This window comes from Pristiophorus japonicus, unplaced genomic scaffold, assembly GCF_044704955.1.
Source record: "Pristiophorus japonicus isolate sPriJap1 unplaced genomic scaffold, sPriJap1.hap1 HAP1_SCAFFOLD_113, whole genome shotgun sequence".
NCBI lineage: Eukaryota > Metazoa > Chordata > Chondrichthyes > Pristiophoridae > Pristiophorus > Pristiophorus japonicus.
This window is the reverse complement of record NW_027250788.1, coordinates 1,128,361-1,151,564: the sequence shown is the minus strand read 5'-3', so window position 1 is coordinate 1,151,564 and position 23,204 is coordinate 1,128,361. Positions and strand designations below refer to the sequence as shown.

At 45.1% G+C, this 23,204-nt stretch overlaps 1 non-coding gene across 1 annotated transcript; it reads right to left on the bottom strand.

The window, feature by feature from the left end:
- Positions 1-7,163: 7,163 nt before the first annotated feature.
- Positions 7,164-7,237, bottom strand: trnan-auu (transfer RNA asparagine (anticodon AUU)). The gene has a single exon. It is a non-coding gene; the product is annotated as a tRNA-Asn (tRNA).
- Between the last annotated feature and the right edge of the window lie 15,967 nt (positions 7,238-23,204).

The following is a 23,204-nucleotide window of genomic DNA, read 5'->3' as shown; positions in this document are numbered from 1 at the left end:
AGTAGGGTCGCAAGGGAATTACATGTAAATACCTTTTTATATATGTCATACATTTGTGCCAAACAAGGTAACATTTCTAGTTGTTGGGTGTGTGCGCATATTGCTATTCACTCAAAGGGAGGGATTCCCTTGAGGCCAGTTCCATTGAATATCTCGGAAATGGCTGAGTGGATAATTAATCAAAATAAAACAGGCAATGCGTTTCAGGATACGGAAAACTGGGCACGTAAATGGAAGTCAGCAGGTGACAATCTGACTACCTTTGAAGGGTGATACCAACCGTGCTACAATAATTCCAAACGGCCCCCATTTTTTGTTATCACTAATACAACGGAATAGGAAGACCGGGGGAATCGGTCTGTCTGATTAGAAACATCAAAGGAGGCCAAAATATGGGGTATAGTAACTGCTCCCGGAATTATAACATAATCAAGCCACGGAACCGTCCAAACTGGGCTGATGTGGGAATTTTTAACATAACGGGGATTCTGAATAAAACAGATGAAAAAGCCTGGACAGGCCCCGGAGTGTTGCTGACAAAGAAACAGCTAACATTCATTGCATATAATGGCACCTATTGGGTGTGTGGCCATAAGGCCTACACTTGGCTGCCCCAGAATTGGATGGGATCCTGCTATTTAGCCTACATTGTGCCTTATATGTATCATATAAAGTCACTGTCGGAACATTTACACCATCCTAAGAGAGCGATCACAGAAACAGAGAGTTTCTTTGCCATTCTGATCCCTGGGTATGGGACCGCCAAACTGGCAAGGGAATCCATTAACATGGCATCCATTGTGGAACGAGTAGCCAATGATACCTCAGAGGCCCTAGTTAAAATCAATGCAGAAATGGTAGCAATCCGCACAGTAGCCCTACAGAATAGACTGGCCCTTGATGACATCCTAGCTGAAAAGGGAGGTACTTGCACCCTACTCGGGTGTTGCACATATATCCCAGATAGCTCCGAAGAAATTACCCACTTAGTGGAGCATATCCAAAAGGAGGTAGAAAAACTTAAGCAACCCCCATCATTCACTTTGTGGAGTGGAGCCACTGAATGGCTAGTTTCAATAGGAACTTCATTGGTGGAAGGTTTAATTCTATTTGTTGTAATGTTATATTGTTTGTTTATGTTGATTAAATGTTGTTGCGACCAGGCGGCTGTAGCTGCTGTCCCGCAGGTGAGACACCTTGCAGGTCCCAGCAGACCGTCTGTACATGGCACAGGAGTATGTTATGCTTAAGGGAAGGTTGTTTACTTGTTGAACTAAGATATTGATTGGGATTAAATTGGAATAAGGTTAATTAACCTACTAAAATCAGACTTCCATTGTGGCCACGATGGAACTCGGGTTGGTGTAAACTTGTGTGGAAGCTACTAGTCCGGACATGTGGCGAAACACATCAACAAATTATAGAAGGAAACTCTATTAGCATGTATGAAATTATTTTGTAGAATGTTTAACCAGAGATACCTGATGTTTTATGATTCAGTTTGTGAAAGAATCAAAGGGGGGGATTGATAGAGAATTCATACAGACTGCATTTAGACAAGTGGAGAAAACACAGACTCTAGTGATAACGTGCAGTTCAGCATGTTGCATTAAGTCATCCATCAACTTGACATTTTAGGACCTTGGGAAGCGAGCCAATTAAAAGGTTAAAAGACTATTAATTGAGCCATTAAGGTCAAAGAAGGTGAGTTCTTTTCTGTAAATTGATGCAGGTATAAGTACAGACATTTTGACCATGTGGTCCCAGAAGAACAAAGACCTGGCTTAAAGCCAAGAACTTGTTACTGCTGTCTGCCAAAAATAAAGAAGTTAAAACTACAATCGGAATTCGTATTTCATTGGAAATTAAGAGATCTAACCCTCCTTCCCATAGATGTTTAGGGGATCTCAAGCTTCTGTAATTTAGGTCCATTTTGAATTCCCTTTCCTATGAGTCCAAACACTGGGGGGGGTGGGTCTCCATGAATGCAGCCCCTTTTATCCCCCGCAGGCTTCGTATGCCCCTTTAAACTCATTTTAAAAGCCCAGAAAGGGATTCTTCTTCTCTGGAGGGGAAAGGTACCTGGAATCTTTGCGAGATATTGGTAAATTCAACCAGTGCGCCGGACTTAAGCACTCGACCACCAGGGAACAGCTTCCATACTTGTCGATATATTTAGATATATTTATAGATGAACCTGAATATCAACGGCTAGCTACCGAGACCTCATGGCGCAACGGTAGCACTTTGAGTGAGAGAAATTGTTCCACAGTGATGCCCATTTCATCTTTTGTTCCCTTTTAAACACTAGAAACTGAGAGAGCGGGAATAAATAGAGAAATAAAAGCACATGGATCTCGTCAAGAGCTGGAGAGAACGGGAAAGATACTGTCCCCACCCAGAACTAATGCAGAAACCCCTCTGCTGCGCTCGGGGTGGCCACCCACAGCCTGGATACACTAACGTCCCAACAGCTCATTGACTGTCGGAATGAGACCGTGCGGCGCTTCAGAAGACAGGTTGAAAAGTCAAAGTCACTGATTCCATCTCAACTGCTCCTCCAACCAAGAAGAGCAACATACACAAAATATGCTTTCATAATAGTTACACCTTATCGCCTTGCTAATCAAAAAGTTGGCTCGTTGGTCTAGGGGTATGATTCTCGCTTCGGGGTAGATATTGTAAATTTGCGAGAGGTCCCGGGTTCAACTCCACGAAGAGCCCATTCTTTTGCAAAGAAGGACTTGCATATCTGCAGCGCCTTTCAGGAACTCATGACGCCCCAAAGCGCTTTACAGCCGTTGAGTTATGTTTGAAGTGTTGTAGTGTGGGGAAAGATGTTCGCAAATCACCCCACACGAACCTCAACTCTTTGCGAAGGAGTTCGGTGCAAATAATCAGGTGCCTCAGGGACTTGGACTTTCTTTGAATGAGTACTGCTTGTACCTGCATTCAAGCTTGAAACAGCAACTGGGCTTCCATCTCACGGGAGCAGCGTGTAGCGTTTAGCGAGCAGGTGACGAGGTTTGGGGTTGATGTGCGTCGCTTTCAATCTTTGAAATTTCACCAAGCAAAGAAACGGTGAATCCAACTGTCCCTGTAAGCATTTTGTTTGCATTTAATCACAGGAACATCCGCAGTCAGGAGCTGAAAAGAAATTAAAACCTACTACCGGCTTCGGGACAATCAGAATACTTCGTCACAGACAAGGCACCGGAAGGCTGGAAGGTAGATCACACCGGTTGTGGGAGAGCTGGTTGGCGGTGACATGGAAGTGTCTGCAATGTGCGGGACCAGACTGCTTCCACACATCCACAATGAATCTCCCACCCTTTATTTGGGAAAAGTACAACTGAGAGTAGACAAGTTCCATCCCGGTCGGAGCAATCCAAAGCTTTAACTGATTGACACCCTGGTTTTGCATGTCTTGCAACATGTTCTTCCATCAGTCTCTGTGATGTAATGGGTTAGTACATTCGGTTTTTATCCGAAAGGTTGGTGGTTTGAGCCCACCCAGGGGTGAAGCCTTTAACTGTTTTTTCCCCGAGGATTCGGTGCCGCACAGATCCAGGTTGTCATTTAGCATTTTGGCTGCACGAATATATTCTGCAAACATTGACAGCTGTGCTGTTATCCAGTGAGTTCCCACTCCATTACTTTACTGAGCATTCAGCTCAAGTAAAACAATTACATTGTTGGATCATGTTCTGCCATCCAGCCGACTAGAAATAAATTCAATTATGATGTTTAAAGAAAAGGACAATAATGACATCAAGCATTACGATGCAGCGATGCAGCGATGCAGCAATGCAGCGTTCCCTGGTGGACCAGTGTTTAGGATTCGGCGCTCTCACCACCGCGGCCCTGGGTCAATTTCCGGCCAGGGAAATTGCACTTCCATCAAAATTAAAACCTTATAAGAAAGTTATGTGCATCGCATATGGAAAAAAAGATTCATTGATTTAAACATCATTCATTAATCCATTGTAGAACTTCAATAATTTATTTTGCTCTGAGTATATGAGGAACTTTTATCCTGACCTCATTGTATTTGAGGAGCATGGTCCAGGACCGGTATCTCCACCTGTGAAAGTAGGAAACTGCTGGAAATACACAACAGGATGGGTAGCCTTTGACAAACAATTAAACCCAGGTTACAGACTCTCTTCCTTCCCCATCCCTTTACGGGACACTTGTTCCCCTTTAATTTTACAGACTGACTGAGTTAACTAACCGCGGGGAGAGAGTAGGTGCCTCCGCGGCCCCACTGTGCTAACATGGAAGATAACACGATGGGGATGTGGGGTGGTGGGTGGGGATCAGTGACATGTTTGTGTAAAGGGCAGCGGAGGAGAAGGATTGACAGCTGTCAGTGAGGGACAGAAGTTGTTTAAAGTGAGCCAACAAATTCCCGATCGGCACAGAAGGCATTCACTGGTCAGCTGCCCTCTGCTGTACTTCTGGTCAGAGCGGTTTCCGCAGTGGAGCCGTTATCACGTTTGCTTTCTACGTGAAAGGATCCCGGGCAGGAAGATTATGTTTAAACTTGCTGTGGATGAACAGTCATGGGCGAGTTGATTCTCCTGTCAAAAGGGCGACAGTGGCTTCACCCTTATTCTTTTATTGCTCTTTATTTCACTTCACGAAATTGATCCAGAGTGTCGTCACTTCATCTTTTGTTCCACTTTAAACACATAAAATAAGGCCGGGGAATAACTGCAGAAACCAAAGCACAGGGATGCAGACAAGAGGAAGAGAGAAGGGGAAATACTGTCCCAACCCAGAACTAATGCAGAAACCCCTCTGCTGCGCTCGGGGTGGCCACCCACAGCCTGGATACACTAACGTCCCAACAGCTCATTGACTGTCGGAGTGGAACCGTGCGGCGCTTCAGAAGACAGGTCGAAAAAGCAAAGTCACTGATTCGGTCCCATATGTTTCTCTGCCTGACACCGGGAAACTTTGAGATGGGTTTTGGAGCATAGATCTGGTTATTGTGAAACAGCAAAGAAAATATTAAGTCCAGAATTAAACTCTATAACGTGTGTCCTGCTCGTTTAGTGGTTAGGCGCTCACAGAGGGAGCTCGAGTTCGGAATGTGACTGAAGGACAGTCGAAACTTCAATAACTGAACTTTAATAATTGCAGGATGAAATGTTATTCCCGATCTTAATTTACACACTCGATATTTTCGGAGATTTAAAATGTTCATTGCTCATAAGACAGGGAACCTGGGGCTACTTCTGTTCAATTTATTTTACAGCAAATATATTCTAAAATAAAGCACGCGCCGGGGACATTTCATGTGTGAGGCAAACGTGATTACCGCTACACTACAGAAACCTTTGCCTCACCCAGTGCCCTGGTTCATCATTTGCACCAAATTAACCCCAGTGAGATAGGGATAAAAACATGCTCAGCGCATAATAAATGGTTGAAGTTTTACAAAAGAATTTCATAGATTATAATAATTTCATAGAACGTAATAATGTTTAAATCAATAATTCTTTTTGTTATACATGATTTGCATATAGATTTTTGAAATAGATGAATTCTTATTTTTGTATCAAAAGTACAACTTCCCAGGGTCGGAATCAAACCCAGGACAGAGCAGTGAGATCACCAAGCCCTTACCACTAGACCACCAGCAAATTATAAATTGTTTTATTGCTGCATCGTTATAGTTGGTGACATTATTGTCATTTTCAATCCACTTGATTCACACCAAAACAAATTGTAACCGTGATCATAAATTCACGCAATTTTGATATCATATTCAAATGATTTGCTGAATCCACCCCTTACACCATTGCAACACAGGTTCGATTCTTTATCAGGGAGATAATATTTACAACACGATTATCAAACTAAAACCCGTATATAATTGATGACATGCAGCTAATGTGAAAAATAAGAATTCATTTAATCACCATCAATTGACTGATAACTTTCTTTTGCAGAATGAAAGAAATAATAATGTGGTTACTGAGGGACAGTGGTGGCTTCAACCATTTATTTTCTCTTTTCATGTGATGAACTTTTATCCCTATCTCATTTGCACATTGTATTTTAGGAGAATGGTTTAAATTTTAAGTGCTTATGACTCCAGGAATCCAGTGCAACTTTTGTTAAAATTAACAGGACCGACTGCATCACAGAAAAAATATTCTCGAACATAATGTTTTTAGATGATGCACTGGTCGATCATTCTTCGGTGCAAAGTGGATGAACTGACCCTTCCCCACATTGAACCCCAGTAATCACAGTTAAGGGGAGATTTAATAGAGGTTTTCAGAATTATGGGGAAACTGTTTCCACGGGCAGGAGTGTCGGTAACCAGAAGACACAGACATAAGATAATTGGTAAAAGGAAAAATCCGGGGCAGGGGATGTGGGGAGAGGAGATATATTTTACTCAGCGAGGTGTTACGATCTGGAATGCACTGTTTGAAACGTTTTGTCCTCAAGGAAGAAGGCAGTGTTCAGGAATAAAGTGAAATGTTGAATCTTCTGCACTGACTTTCTTTAACAAACATTTCACCGTTCCAAATGGCAGAAGTCACACGGAGATAAATATCCACGACAGAGTCTGTAAACTCCCGCTGGAGGTCCCGAGTTCAAATCCAGAACTTGGAAATGTTCGATTTGTAACATGTTTTAAGGAAGTGCAGAGGCAGGGAAATGGGGGAGGGCAGGGTGGCAGGCAGGAGAGATCAAATGACAAAATGGTGATGGTGCATTTCTCTTCAACAAATATTCATTATTAGGTGCAGGTACAATAACATTCAAATTATCCAGCGTGTTCTGAATTGTTTCTCCTAATAACATCTGTGCAATAGCCAGAAATTAAATATCGTGTCACATGGTGCGATGGCATGTTCCAGTTCTATATATGTATCCATAGAATCAATTTCCAACAGTATCTTCAAACCCAATGATGACATTTATTTCCAATGCGTTTGCTGCAGGAACATGATCAGTCTATTTTTTTAATCGTTTTACTTGAACTGAATGCTCCCAAATGTATTGTAGTGGAAACTCACTGGATAACAGCCGCAGCTGGCAATGTTTTCGGAATATATTCGCGCAGCCAAAATGCACATTGACAATCTGGAACTGTGGGGCATTGAATCCTCAGAGGGAAAATTAACAGTTAAAGGCTTTGTCCCAGGGTGGGCTCTAACCACCAACCTTTCGGTTAATAGCAGAACGCACTAACCCATTGTGCCACAGAGACTGACGCAGGCACATGTTACAAGACATCTTTAACCAGGATGTCAATGAATTAAAACTTCAGATTGCTCTGACCAGGTTGGAACTTATCCACTCTCAGTTTTACTTTTCCAAAATAAAGAGTGCTTCATTGTGGATGCCTGGAAGCAGTCTGGTCCCACAGTTGCCCCAGGCTAAGTGAGTGGGCAAAAATTTGGCAGATGGAGGAAAATGTTGGAAAGTGTGAGGTCATGCACATTGGCTGAAAAATCAAAGAGCAAGTTAATATTTAAATGGAGAAAGGTTGCAAAATGTTGCAATGCAGCGGGACCTGGGGGTACTTGTGCATGAAACACAAAAGAATAGTATGCAAATACAGCAAGTGATCAGGAAGACCAATGGAATCTTGGCCATTATTACAAAGGGAATGGAGTATAAAAGCAGGGAAGTCTTGCGACAATTATACAGGGTATTGTTGAGGCCACACCTGGAATACTGCATGCAGTTTTGGTTTCCATATTTATGAAAGGATATCTTTGCTTTGGAGGCAGTTCAGAGAAGGTTCACTAGGTTGATGGGACTGGACAGTTTAAATGCAGGAAGAATGTTCCCAATGTTTGGAAAGTCCAGAACCAGGGGACATAGTCTAAGGATAAGGGGTAAGCCATTTAGGACAGAGATGAAGAGAAATTTCCTCATTCAGAGAGTTGTGAACCTGTGGAATTCCCTACTGCAGATAGTTGTTGATGACAGTTCATTCGATATATTCAAGTGGGAGTTAGATATGGCCCTCACGGCTAAAGGGATCAAGGGGTATGGAGAGAAAGCAGGAAAGGGGTACTGAGGTGAATGATCAGCCATGATCATATTGAATGGTGGTGCAAGTTCGAAGGGCCGAATGGCCTACACCTACATCTATTTTCTCTGTTTCTATGTTTCTATGTTGACTTATGAGGAAAGGTTGAGTTGGTTGGGCCTTTACTCTTTGGAGTTCAGAAGAATGAGAGGTGATCTTATTGAAATGTATAAGATTATGAGGGGACTTGACAAGGTAGATGCAGAGAGGATGTTTCCACTGATGGGGGAGACTAGAACTAGAGGGCATGATCTTAGAATAAGGGGCCGCCCATCGAAAACAGAGCTGAGGAAAAATTTATTCTCTCAGAGGGTTGTAAATCTGTGGAATTCGCTGACTCAGAGAGCCGTGGAAGCTGGGGCGTTGAATAAATTTAAGACAGAAATAGTTTCTTAAACAATAAGGGATAAGGGGTTATGGGGAGCGGGCGGGGAAGTGGAGCTGAGTCCATGATCGGATCAGCCATGATCTTATTGAATGGCGGAGCAGGCTCGAGGGCTGTATGGCCTACTCCTGCTCCTATTTCTTATGTTCTTATGTTCTATAATCTGGAAACACTATTCCACTGTTTATACAAACATTAAGAGAGTAAGAGGAGAGAATAAATGATGTTTGTACAGGAGGAGTTTTTGGGGAAGGGGAATTCTTGTCGACAGGAAGTACTTGAGGCAGACACCACTGCAACTTCTGAGGCAAAAGTGAGCAATATTTGACTCAGATGAAGACACAAGACTATGGAGGGAGAGAGCAGAGCAGAGGGAGTCGTGTTCGATTACTCCAACAAACCGCTGGCAGATATGTGCTGGACAGAATGGCCTCCTACTGTGTTACAAACACCGATTATTCAATTGTTGATGGCTGTGTATTTCTAGCATTGTCCCCGCTGAGGAAGTGCAGTCTGAAGTGTGAAGAGGAAATAGTGCATTTGGTCTGCACGTTTTTCGGTTTTGGAAATAGCTCTTTGCTTTGAGGAATGTTACGTTTGCAATTACAGAGCCTCACGGTGGATATTGACTGGGCAATATGAGCGGAAATATGAGCGGTTTGCGTCCAGACTGCGAGCTGTGCACTCCATAAGTAATCCCACTGAGGATCTGAAGATATAACCGCTCTCACACAAACAATCTTGCGCTACAAGCAGTGCGTGATGTTCGGCTGAAATTATCGGGCTCCTGTTGAGTTCTGAGAGCATTTGGTCACATGACCATTTTATGCACTACGAACCGACGCAGTAACACCTGGAATGGTGATGGAACAGAGAGAAACCAACAAAGGTTCAAGGAGAGCAAAGGGAAAGGGAAAGGGTGGGATTGAACACCTCAATGAAAAAATGAAAAGGCAGGAAGACGTGAAGTTCAGATCGAGTAAAGAACAGCATTTGACAAAGTGGAATATAAGTACCAAGAGCAAACTCATCCCCAGCTGAGGATTTGAAAGACATGCCTGTGTCAACGAGAGTTTCAGTAGTTTTCTACTTTATCATTTGCACTTTTCATCATTCGGTCTGTGACCAATGGTCTATGCTGCCCTGATGTGAACTGGCCACCCTATATTAAGTATAGAAACATAGAAACATAGAAAACAGGTGCAGGAGTAGGCCATTCGGCCCTTTGAGCCTGCACCACCATTCAATAAGATCATGGCTGATCATTCACCTCAGTACCCCTTTCCTGCTTTCTCTCCATACCCCTTGATCCTTTTAGCCGTAAGTGCCACATCTCACTCCCTCTTGAATACATCCAATGAACTGGCATCAACAATTCTCTGCGGCAGGGAATTCCACAGGTTAACAATTCTCTGAGTGAAGAGGTTTCTCCTCATCTCAGTCCTAAATGACTTACCACTTATCCTTAGACTATGTTCCCTGATGCTGGATTGCCCCAACATCGGGAACATTCTTCCTGTATTTAACCTGTCAGAATTTTATATGTTTCGATGAGATCCCCTCTCATCCTTCCAAACTCCAGTGAATACAGGTCCAGTCTCTTCTCATATGTCAGTCCTGCCATCCTGGAAATTAGTCTGGTGAACCTTCGCTGCACTCCCTCAATAGCAAGAACATCCTTCCTCAGATTAGGAGACCAAAACTTAACACAATACTCCAGGTGATGCCTCACTCAGGCCCTGCACAACTGCAGTAAGACCACCCTGCTCCTGTACTCAAATCCCCTAGCTATGAAGGCCAACACAGCATTTGCCTTCATCTCCACCTGCTGTACCTGCATGCCAACTTTCAATGACTGATGTAACATGACACCCAGGTCTCGTTGCACTTCCCCTTTTCCTCATCTTCCGCCATTCAGATAATATTCTGCATTCGGGTTTTTGCCACCCAAGTGGATAACCTCACATTTATCCACATTATACTGCATCTGCCATGCGTTTGCCCACTCACCTAACCTGTCCAAGTCACCCTGCAGCCTCTAAGCATCCTCCTCACAGCTCACATCGCCACCCAGTTGAGAGTGATCTGCAAACTTGTAGATATTACAGTCAATTCCCTCAGCTGAATCGTTAATGTATATTGTAAAGAGCTGGGGTCCCAGCACTGAGCCCTGCGGCACCCCACTAGTCACTGCCTACCATTCTGAAAAGGACCCCTTTATCCCGACTCTCTGCTTCCTATCTGCCAACCAGTTCTCTATCCATATCAGTACATTACCCCCAATACCATGTGCTTTAATTTTGCACATCAATCTCTTGTGTGGGACCTTGCCAAAAGCATTTTGAAAGTCCAAATACACCACATCCACTGGTTCTCCCTTATCCACTCTACTAGTTACATCCTCAAAAATCATCCTCACTATTTCTAGGGCCACTTCCTTAAGTACTCTGGGATGCAAACTCTCTGGCCCCGGTGATTTATCGGCCTTCAATCCCATCAATTTCCCTAACACAATTTCCCGCTTAATAAGGATTTCCTTCAGTTCTTCCTTCTCACTAGATCCTCGGTCCTTTAGTATTTCCGGAAGGTTATTTGTGTCTTCCTTCATGAAGATAGAACCAAAGTATTTGTTCAACTGGTCCGCCAATTCTTTTATCTCCATTATAAATTCACCTGAATCTGACTGCAAAGGACCTACATTTGTCTTCACTAATCTTTTTCTCTTCAAGTATCTATCGAAGCTTTTGCAGTCAGTTTTTATGTACTCAGCAAGCTTCCTTTTATACTCTATTTTCCCCCTCCTAATTAAACCTTTGTCCTCCTCTGCTGAATTCTAAATTTCTCCCAGTCCTCAGGTTTGCTGCTTTTTCTGACGAATTTATATGCCTCTTCCGTGAATTTAACACTATCTTTAATTTCCTTTGTTGGCCACGGTTGAGCCACCTTCCCCGTTTTATTTTTACTCCAGACAGGGACGTACAATTGTTGAAGTTCATCCATGTGATCTTTAAATGTTTGCCATTGCTGATTCACCATCAACCCTTTAAGTATCACTCACCTGTCTATTCTAGCCAATTCATGTCTCATACCTTCGAAGTTACCTTTCCTTAAGTTAAGGATCCTAGTCTCTGAATTAACTGTGACACTCTCCATCTTAATAAAGAATTCTATCATATTATGGTCACCCTTTCCCAAGGGGCCTCGCACATCAAGATTGCTAATTAGTCCTCTCTCATTACACATCGCCCAGTCTAGAATGGCCAGCACTCTAGTTGGTTCCTCAAGACATTGGTCTAGAAGACCATCCCTAATACACTCCAGGAAATCCTCCTCCACCTCATTGCTACCAGTTTGTCTAGCCCAATCAATATGTAGATTAAAGTCGCCCATGATAACTGCAGTATCTTTATTGCAGGGCCATACTGCCCCTCGAACCTGCTCCACCATTGAATAGGATCATGGCTGATCCGATCATGGACTCAGTTATACTTCCCTGCACACTCCCCATAACCCATTATTTCCTTATCATTTAAGAAACTGTCTATTTCTGGCTTAAATTTATTCAATGTCCCAGCTTCCACAGCTCTCTGAGGCAGCGAATTCCAAGATTTACAACCAACTGAGAGAAGAAATTTCTCATCATCTCAGTTTTAAATGGGGGGCCCCTTATTCTAATATTATGCCCCCTAGTTCTAGTCTCCCACATCAGTGGAAACATCCTTTCTGCATTCACCTTGTCAAGCCCCAACATGATCTTATACGTTTCGATAAGATCACCTCTCATTTTTCTGAATTGCAATGAGTAGAGGCCCAATCTACTCAACCTTTCCTCATAAGTCAACCCCCTCATTTCCATAATCAACCTAGTGAACATTAACTGAACTGCTTACAAAGCAGGTATATCCTTTTGCAAATATGGAAACCAAAACTGCACGCAGTATTCCAGGTGTGGCCTCACCAATATCCTGTATAACTGCAGCAAGATTTCCCTGCTTTTACACTCCATCCCCTTTGCAATAAAGGCCAAGATTCCATTGGCCTTCCTGATCACTTGCTGTACCTGCATACTAACCTTTTGTGTTTCATGCACAAGTACCCCCAGGTCCCGCTGTACTGCAGCACTTTGCAATCTTTCTCCATTTAAATAATAACTTGCTCTTTAATTTTTTCTGCCAAAGTGCATGACCTCACACTTTCCAACATTATACTCCATCTGCCAAATGTTTGCCCACTCACTTATCCTGTCTATGTCCTTTTGCAGATTTTTTGCTTGCTCACACGTTGCTTTTCCTCCCATCTTTGTATCGTCAGCCAATGTGGCTATGTTACACTCGGTCCCTTCTTCCATGTCGTTAATATAGATTGTAAATAGTTGGGGTCCCAGCACTGATCCCTGGGGCACCCCACCAGTTACTGAGATGAGAAAACATTTCTTCACTCAGAGAATTGTGAATCTTTGCGATTATATTCCACAAATGGCAGTGGCAACTCAGTCGTTGTGCATATTCAAGACAGAGATCGACAGATTTTTGGATCTTAAGTGAATCGTGGGATATAGGGATAGTGTGGGAAAGTGGAGTTGAGGTAGAAGATCAGCCATGTTCTCATTGTACGACGGAGCAAGCTCGAAGGAATGAATGGCCGACTCCTGCTCTTATTTCTCGCGTTCTTATGCACTTATTCAGTATTTTGCCTCATAAGCAGTGAAGCTGTAACCCAGAGAATATACGGAACGCGTGCTCAATAACAGATCCAACTTGATGTGTGGTGAGTCAGCTTTACTTCACCTTTCTAGTCACAAGAACATAAGAAATAGGAGCATGAGGCAGCCATTCAGCCCCTCGAAACTGCTCCACTATTCAATAAGATCATGGCTGATCTGATCATGGACTCAGCTCCACTTTCGTGTCCTTCCCTCCCTTATTACTCAAAACTCTGTCTATCTCCGCCTTAAATATATTCAATGACTCAGCTTCCACAGCTCTCTGGGGCAGAGAATTCCACAGATTTACAACCCTCTGAGAGAAAAAATTTCTCCTCATCTCAGTTTTAAATGGGCAGCTCCTTATTCTATCTATGTCACCTAATGTTAGTTTCCCCTATTAGTGGAAACATCCTATCTGCATCCACCTTGTCGAGCCCCCTCATTACCTTATCTGTATCAATAAGGTCACCTCTCATTCTTCTGAATGGTAACATGTTGAGTCATTAATTTTCTTCTTTAGCAACACGTTATGTTTTACTTCAGTGCAGGAGCTTCATACACAAGTCATACCAGCTCTCGTATTCACAGTGTTTGCCAAAGAAACTCCAATTTTACAGAACCTACACAGAACCAAAGGGTAGTCCACAGGACAGCCATTTGTGTCTGTGTTACTGGGGCAGGGATAGAGAGAAAAATTGTGTTACTGGGGCAGGGATAGAGAGAACAATGTTGAATTCAACCCTGGGAGGGAAGCCAGCGCACGAGCTGATCTCCAGTCCTTTGTGCTGAGATTATTATTTACAGGAAGGTGATCTGAAATCTTTGCAATCTGTGAGTGATGGACAAAGGCCAATGATGCACGTCCTAAATGTGTGTATTGAAGAATGCATTGTGGGGTTGTAGCCATCACAACAGACACATGGAGGGTTAGTTATCTTACCCACCGTCCTTTGCTCCACATGGCCGATATTCATCTCGAGAAGAACAGAATATTTCCCCAGTACATTTTCCTGTTAAGGTTTGAGTGGTAAAACACACCGTTAAATGACAACAACTCTGGATTGTCACTATCAGGGAGGAAGATCGCTGATTGCTGCTGAAGTTTTGCCATGTGTATGATCAAAGGTTGGGGAATGTTGCCTGTTCCAGAATTAGAAGATCGCTGCTAGCTGCAGTTAAAGGGAGTTTATGGTTATATGGAGAAGGGAGTTCTGGTCATCCAATGAGATGAGTCTTTGTATTATCAGCGGTGCATGTTCATTATTGCATGGATTACAATGTCAATTCTCCACCCCACAGAGATATCTTCATTTCAGTGAAGCAATGTCCTGAAATTGCGGTCGGAGGCGAACCTCTGGAGTACACCTCAGACACACAAAATATTCCCAAGCAGACCTCCAGGTTCCCAGGCCGCACAGAGTTCCGGTCGGGGGCCTGCAGCTGTCACCTGTGTGAAGACCCACGGATCCCAGGGACGCAGACAGTTTGGGAACGTCCCTGAGATCACGTGGGAATGGTCCTCCTATCAAAATGGAGAATTCCATTACAGCCATTTCCGAATCGAATCCCCCAAATAATTAAACTACAAATGTTACTGAGCATAAATGTTCTGATTTTCAAATTTAATTAAAAACCACTTTGTGAAAACAAATACAATAAAAGTTAATATTTTGAAAAATGATATGAAATATTTTAAGCCGTGCCAATATTTTATTAAACAAATATTAAGTATTTGCACGTCATTTTGTTTTTAAATTCTGATCTATAATAACCAAGGCATACCTTGACAGATCACAAGCTCCGGGTTTTCCTGCACACGGAAGTTGCGGGGCACTTTAGAAGGATTAACACAGGGGACGCGGAGCTTACAACGCCGCATTTCTGCCCAAATAGCCAATATCACACCAGACGGCAAGTCGGTGTACACATGGTGACATTCGGACACACAGTTCACTAATCCACATGCTCCCGTTGTGCCACCAACAACACAGCAGGAAGGTTTAGAAACTGTAAGCAGAATCCAATGACCTGTTAGACCATGACACCAGGCAGCATTTTCCACGTCATCTACCCCACACTTCAGATCAATGAATATCTTCTTCACTAAAACCAGAACGGTGTGTTTGATCCTTCAGAGTAAAGTTATTGCTGTGTCCTTACTCGACATTATAAATGCAAACGAGGCCCATGCTTGAGAGAAGGTCAGTCTGTGACCTGTCCTTTATTCCATAGCACTCAAGTGATGAAGGTGGGTGGAGCTTCCTCTTTTATACCTGAAGGTCCAGGTTAGGAGTGTCTCCCACAAGTTCACCACCTAGTGGTCATTGTTCTCACAGTGTACAACTTGTCAGTTTATACATGGGTTACAATGCTGGTTGAATACATGACATCACCTCCCCCGCCGAAAGTCTTATTGGGATCACAGGTTGAGTCTCTCTGGTGGTTTACGCTCTCTTGTAGAGCGCCTGAGTTGGAGCTCCGGTTGTTGGGCGCTGGCCTGAGTGTCTGTTGTTTGCAGTGCCTGAGCCCTGTCCCGACTGCCCACAGTAACTGGGCTCTCCTCCCTTTGGTTCCGGTGTTCGGTCAGCTGTGGTGGAGTGAACTCTTTATCGTGTTCTTCCTCTGCTTCTTCTATGGGGTTGCTGAACCTCATTTTTGTTTGATCCACGTGTTTGCGGCAGATTTGTCCATTGGTAAGTTTAACTACCAGAATCCTATTCTCCCCATTTTGCAATCACAGTGCCTGCGAGCCATTTGGGCCCTGCAGCGTAGTTGAGGACAAAGACAGGGTCAATTACATCAATACATCGCGCCCTCACATTCCTGTTATGGCAGTCACATTGTGACTGGCGCCTGCTCTCGAAAATTTCTTTCATGGTCGGGTGTATAATGGATAACCTCGTTTTGAGCGTCCTTTTCATTAGCAGCTCTGTGGCTGGAACCCCTGTGAGCGAGTGTGTTCGGGATCTGTAGGCCAACAGGAAGCGTGATAAGCGGCTGTATCGGGAACCCCCTTGGATTCCAAGCATCCCCTGTTTGATTATCTGCACTGCTCGTTCTGCCTGGCCGTTTGAGGCCGATTTGAATGGTGCCATTCTGACATGGTTAATTCCATTGCCTGCCATGAAGTTCTGGAATTCAGTGCTTGTGAAGCACGAGCCATTGTTGCTGACCAAGACATCCAGTAGACCATGGGCGGTGAACATTGCCCGTAGACTTTCTACCGTGGCAGATGATGTGCTTGAATTTAAAATGTAACACTTGATCCATTTGGAGTAGGCGTCTACGACAACCAAAAACATTTTTCCCATGAAAGGACCTTCGTAGTCCACATGGATCCGTGACCAAGGCTTGACGGGCCAGCAGCAGGGGCTAAGGGAGGCTTCCCTGGGCGCATTGCCCAGCTGGGAACACGTGTTGCACCTGCAAACACAAAGTTCCAGATCTGCGTCTATCCCTGGCCACCAAACGTGTGAACCTGGCAATTGCCTTCATCATGACAATGCCCGGGAGCTTATTGTGGAGTTCTCTGATGAACACCTCTCTGCCCATCTGGGGCATGACTACGCGGTTTCCCCACAGTAGGCAATCGGCCTGAATCGAGGGTTCATTCCTGTACCTGTGAAATGGTTTAAATTCCTCAGGGCATGTCCTGTACGTGGCTGCCCAGTCCCCATTCAGGACACATTTCTTGAATAAAGGCAATAGCGGGTTTAATCTGACGGGCTGTCACAGGTGAGCCTTCGCATCCGAAAGCTTCAACAGCCATGACCATCTCAGCAGCATGCTCGGTAGCCCCCTCAGTGGTTGCTAGTGGGAGCCTGCTGAGTGCATCGGCGCAGTTTTCAGTGCCCGGTCTGTGCCGAATTGTATAGTCACAGGCGGCTAACGTGAGTGTCCACCTCTGTATGCGGGCCGATGCGTTTGCATTTATGGCCTTGTTGTCGGCCAAAAGGGACGTTCGTGGTTTGTGATCTGTCTCCAGCTCAAATTTCCTGCCAAACAGGTACTGGTGCATTTTCTTTACCGCATATACACATGCAAGCGCCTCCTTTTCTGCCATCCCGTAGCCCCTTTCTGCCTGGGACAGACTTCTGGAGGCATAAGCTACCAGCTGTAACTGACCCTTGGCATTGACATGCTGCATCACACACCCGACACCAGAGGACGACGCATCGCACGTTAACACAAGTTTCTTACATGGGTCGTATTGTGTTAACAGATTGTTGAAACATAACAAATTGCGTGCTCTATTAAAAGCCCTTTCCTGGCTGTCCCCCCAGACCAATTCGCGACCTTTGCTTAGGAGCACGTGTAGCGGCTCGAGCAGCATGCTCAATTTTGGAAGAAAGTTACCAAATAGTTGGGGAGCCCCAGGAACAAACGCAACTCCGTCGTGTTACGGGGTCTGGGTGCTCTCTGGATCGCTTCCGTCTTGGACGCAGCAGGGCTCATCCCGTCTAATCCTACCCTCATCCCCAGGAATTCTACCTCTGGAGCTAGGAAGATGCACTTCGCCTTTCCCTGTCGCAGCCCTACTCGGTCCAGTCTGCGTAGCACCTCCTCCAGGTTGTGGAGGTGTTCTTCAGTATCGTAACCCGAGATGAGGATGTCGTCCTGAAAAACCACCGTCCCTGGAATCGACTTGAGGAGGCTTTGCATATTTCGTTGGAAGATCGCGGCGGCCGAGCGAATCCCGAACGGACATCTGTTGTACTCAAACAACCCCTTGTGCGTCGTGATGGTGGTCAGCTTCTTCAACTCACTCGCCAGCTCCTGGGTCATGTAAGCTGAGATCAGGTTCAATTTTGAAAAAGGTTTGCCACCGGATAGCATCGCAAAGAGGTCCTCCACTCTTGGTCTTGGGTACTGGTCTTGGAGTGACACCCGATTGATGATGGCCTTGTAATCACCATATATCCTGACCGACCCATCCGCCTTGAACACCGGTACAATCGGGCTCGCCCAGTCACTGAATTCGACTGGCGAGATGATGCCTTCCCTCAACAGGCGGCCCAATTCACCTTCTATCTTTTCCAGCATCACGTATGGCACCGCTCGGGCCTTGTGGTGCACTGGCCTGGCGTCCGGGTTTATGTGAATCACTACCTTGGCCCACATGGAAGTGCCAATGCCGGGTTGAAATAGTGAGTCAAATTTGTCCAGGATCTGTGAGCATGATACTCGATCCACAGAGGAAATTGCAGAGACATCGCCCCATTTCCAGTTCATGACAGCAAGCCAACTCCTCCCCAGTAGTGCGGGACCGTCCCCCAGGATAATCCAGAGTGACAACCTGTTCTCCGAACCTTTGTGGGTCATGACTACCGTGGCGCTGCCTAGCACCTGAATGAGCTCGTTTAAGTAAGTCCGTAGCTATGCGTCAATCAGCAATAATTTTGGCCTCCTGGCCTTGGACGCCCACAACTTTTTGAACTGTTTGATACTCATCAGGGACTGGCTGGCCCCCGTGTCTAGCTCCATTGATACTGGGATGCCATTGAGAAGCACTTTCATCATTAACGGTGACGTCCTGCTGTATTTACTGTATACGTGCTCCACATGAACTCGCTGAACTTCAGCTTCCAGCGATTTCCCCCAGCATTCATTTCTGCAGGTATTTTGCTCATCTCTGCAAACCCCGTCTGAGTGTGTGCCTCCACACCTCCAACATGAGCTGTTGTTGGAAACAAAAGGCCCCTTGCCAGTCGATCGTCTCTGACTGCCTCTGTGACTGTCCTTAAGTGCGCCATTAACAGGTGTTGATGGCTCCATTACTGGCAGCATTGTCCCTTGCAATGGCGTGAATCGCCGTTCGACTCGCCATTGTCTCTGTCAAACTTCCCCTCTGGGCTCGACTACATGTTGGGGCATGTCCAATTGCCCTTGTCTGCCTGGAGAACTGCGTGCTGCTTTGACAATGTTGATTCTCTGTCCCAACCATTCCTCAACACTCTCGTTCTGCTAGTGGCCATGCTTGCGTGGTTTAAATCCCAGTTTCTCGTCGCCATTGATACGTGCTTACTATACAGTATAGTATTGAGAGAAGATCAGTCTGTGACCTGTCCTTTATTCCATAGCACTCAAGTGATGGAGGTGGTGGAGCTTCCCCTTTTATACCTGAATGTCCAGGTTAGGAGTGTCTCCCACACGTTCATCACCTAATGTTCATTGTTCTCACAGTGTACAACTTGTCAGTTTCTACATGGGTTACAATGCTGGTTGAATACATGACAGTTATCTTGCCGGTCCTTTCACCCAGTCAACACTCGCCTTCTCGCCCACATGCCTCCTATGAACACATACGACTAAAGCTTTGCCTTAAAACTCCCATCTGCTGCTGTAAGATGGTGGGTTGGAGGTAGCTAATGCCAAAAGGTAACAGAGATAAGTGGATGCATTCTGCAGCGTAACAATTGTACCTGAAACTTCAGTCCAAACTATCAGAAGTATAAGGAGGGGTTTCTCTAAGTCAGGGTCGAATCACACCGCCCGGCATTTCCCGAGGCTGTGCTGCCATATATGTCCCACGCACTGCCCACTTGCACCGTTAAAGCCGCACAGGGCGAACTCTGGTGGGAATAATCTTCAGGTGAGAGGTTCATGCCACAGTAATGGGTCCTGTCCCACGATCAAACTAATATCTGCACTTTCAGTTTCACTTCTTTCACATCCTCTGCCTCATCTTCTGGAGCCCTGGACTGTACCAACTCTGGCAGTAATATCCATGGACTGTACCAACTCTGGCAGCAATATCCATGGACTGTACCAACTCTGACAGTTTTATCCATGGACTGCACCAACTCTGGAAGTAATATCCATGGACTGCACCAACTCTGGCAGCAATATCCATGGACTGTACCAACTCTGACAGTAATATCCATGGACTGTACCAACTGTGACAGTGATATCCATGGACTGCACCAACTCTGGCAGTAATATCCTGGCAATGGCTGGCCTCAAATCTCATCCTCTGCCCAAACACAGGAACCACACGTGGGGATAAGAGGAATCATCCGGCTTTGGATTGTTGGTCGACAGGGAAGGGACAGAAATGGAACAGATTTTCCCCCGGTCTCTCTCTCTCTCTCTCACTTTCTTTCTACCTGTTGCGGACTCAGCGAGAACCAATGGAGGGGCCGATTACTGATAAAACCAGCAACTCAACAGAAACTTGAATAGAGGATTCTTCATCCCGACGGATTAATGCGCTCTGCCTAATTGGTCATGGTCTTTGAATGACGAACCCAATACAATAATCACTACATTAGTGCCAGCACTTTTATGTTTCCTGGAAGAACAGGATGAATGAAAGTGGATGATTACGGTGGTAAACCCGTGATCACTGTTTGGGGAATTATGAGGTGATCCTCTAATCTGTTTGATTTACTTTCCACAACCCGCTGCTGTTTAATGGCACGGACCCATTTAACAATCCGGGTATTGGCCCATTTAAAGGCTGGATATTCGCACATTGAACACTCCAGTTATTCACCAATTTAACACAAGCTTTGAAACGCATGTGGTTTTAAATAACCGGCCGAGTATCATGTGATACTGGACTATTGACAACAGTTTTTGCACCAATAATAACATCAATGGTAGAATGCTTGTCTCCCAGGTTGGGTTAAATTGATGAGAAATTAAAATGACCATAATCGTGGTTTAACATTAGTTTGGTCGATATGTCACGATGGGTTTATATAAAGTATAACCCTTATCAAACACAGTAAAATATGAACAATTAGAAACTGCTGAGCAAGTCTACTCCGGTTCAGTTAAACCAATCACACCCATAAGGGACTGGTCCCCGCTTTCTTCCAGATGTGGATTCCCAGCGGTTTTCTTATTATCCGTACTGTACGTGGATCCGGGATTGTGGTGGACCGGGACTTGGGAATGTCCTGTAACTGGAGCCGGGAGTGTGCTGTACCAGGATCAGTGAGTGTGCTTTCATGGTACACAGGAGTGTGATGTAACTGGACCAGTGAGTGTGCTTCCATGGTACATGGGAGTGTGATGTACCAGGACCAGTGAGTGTGCTTTCATGGTACACGGGAGTGTGCTGTACCAGGACCAATGAGTGTGCTTTCATGGTACACAGGAGTGTGATGTAACTGGACCAGTGCGTGTGCTTTCATGGTACACGGGAGTGTGATGTACCAGGACCAGTGAGTGTGCTTTCTTGGTACATGGGAGTGTGATGTAACTGGATCAGTGAGTGTGCTTTCATGGTACACGGGAGTGTGATGTACCAGGACGAGTGAGTGAGGTTTCATGGTACACGGCAGAGAAACAGAGTATCCCAATTAATCCAATCATCTCAATATCGAACAGACCATGAACACCTCCCATAACAATATGAAATTCCCCGATATAACAAACTAGTGAGTAAGGTTTCATGGTAAACGGGATTGTGTTGAACCGGGACACGGGAGAGTGATGTCCCGGGACACGGGAGAGTGGTGTACCGGGACACGGGAGAGTGGTGTACCGGGTCATGAGAGAGTCTGTACCAGGATCAGTGAGTGAGCTGTACCAGGATCGGTGAGTGAGCTGTACCGGGATCAGTGAGTGAGCTGTACCAGGATCAGTGAGTGTGCTGTACCGGGTTCAGTGAGTGAGCTGTACCGGGATCAGTGAGTGAGTTGTACCAGGATCAGTGAGTGAGCTGTACTGGGATCAGTAAGTGAGCTGTACCGGGATCAGTGAGTGAGCTGTATCAAGATCAGTGAGTGTGCTTTACCGGGATCAGTGAGTGAGCTGTACCAGGATCAGTGAGTGAGCTGTACCGGGATCAGTGAGTGAGCTGTATCAGGATCAGTGAGTGTGCTGTACCGGGATCAGTGAGTGAGCTGCATCAGGATCAGTGAGTGTGCTGTACCGGGATCAGTGAGTGTGCTGTACCGGGATCAGTGAGTGAGCTGTACCAGGATCAATGAGTGAGTTGTACCAGGATCAGTGAGTGAGCTGTACCGGGATCAGTGAGTGAGCTGTATCAGGATCAGTGAGTGTGCTGTACCGGGATCAGTGAGTGAACTGTACCAGGATCAGTGTGTGAGCTGTACCGGGATCAGTGAGTGAGCTGTACCGGGATCAGTGAGCGAGCTGTACCGGGATCAGTGAGTGAGCTGTACCAGAATCAGTGAGTGAGCTGTACCGGGATCAGTGAGCGAGCTGTACCGGGATCAGTGAGTGAGCTGTACCAGGATCAGTGACTATGCTGTACCGGGAGACGGGAGAGTGCTGTACCGGGAGCAGGATTGCAGCAATGACATTACCTTCTGATCGGGCCGAGAAGCCTTAGAGACTATCCAACGCAGGACGAATGTATCACTGGGCAAAGTGTAGTTTTGTTTGGTCCACAATCTGCTTTATTGCACAATAGGTAAAACATACAGAACACTGAGAGCGATAGAGTCCAGTGTAAGCAGTTCAACATCAGTTTGGAAACTGTCACTAAAATAAAGATCTAACGAAAACTTTGGATTACAAGTTGAAGTACAAACATTGATTCTGTTTCTGTATCTATCCCAGTGAGGATGCAGAGATTAATCTCCTTCACAGTCTTCTTCCACCTTGATTTATTTCTGGTGTGTGACCTGATTTTCAAAAAAGTCTTTCTTCAATGATCAGCAGAGATCCGAGAAAGTTTTCAACACTGAGAAAGTGTATTCCCCCTGACTGAGGGGAAATGGTGAACTAATGATCTAATGTGTAAAATAATGGCACAAGGCTCCCATTGCCAATATACCCCTGGATACCGAGCTCAGCCCCTGACTGTCTGAGGCATCAATCCGCTCTTGGGTAACGTGCTGCCCTGGGGGAACACATGTCTGCAAGGACCCTACTATGATATTAACTTACTGTTGAGATTCAAATAGCTTGAGATATGTTTCACAAAATATAAATTACATAAAGCCGACAGTGAAATTAACAGAATATGACATAACAATATATGATATCAGAAAATATGAAACCTTCTCATCGAATTAACTTGAGCATCATTGTGAAAGGACATGTGACTACATTCCTCAAATCCTCTC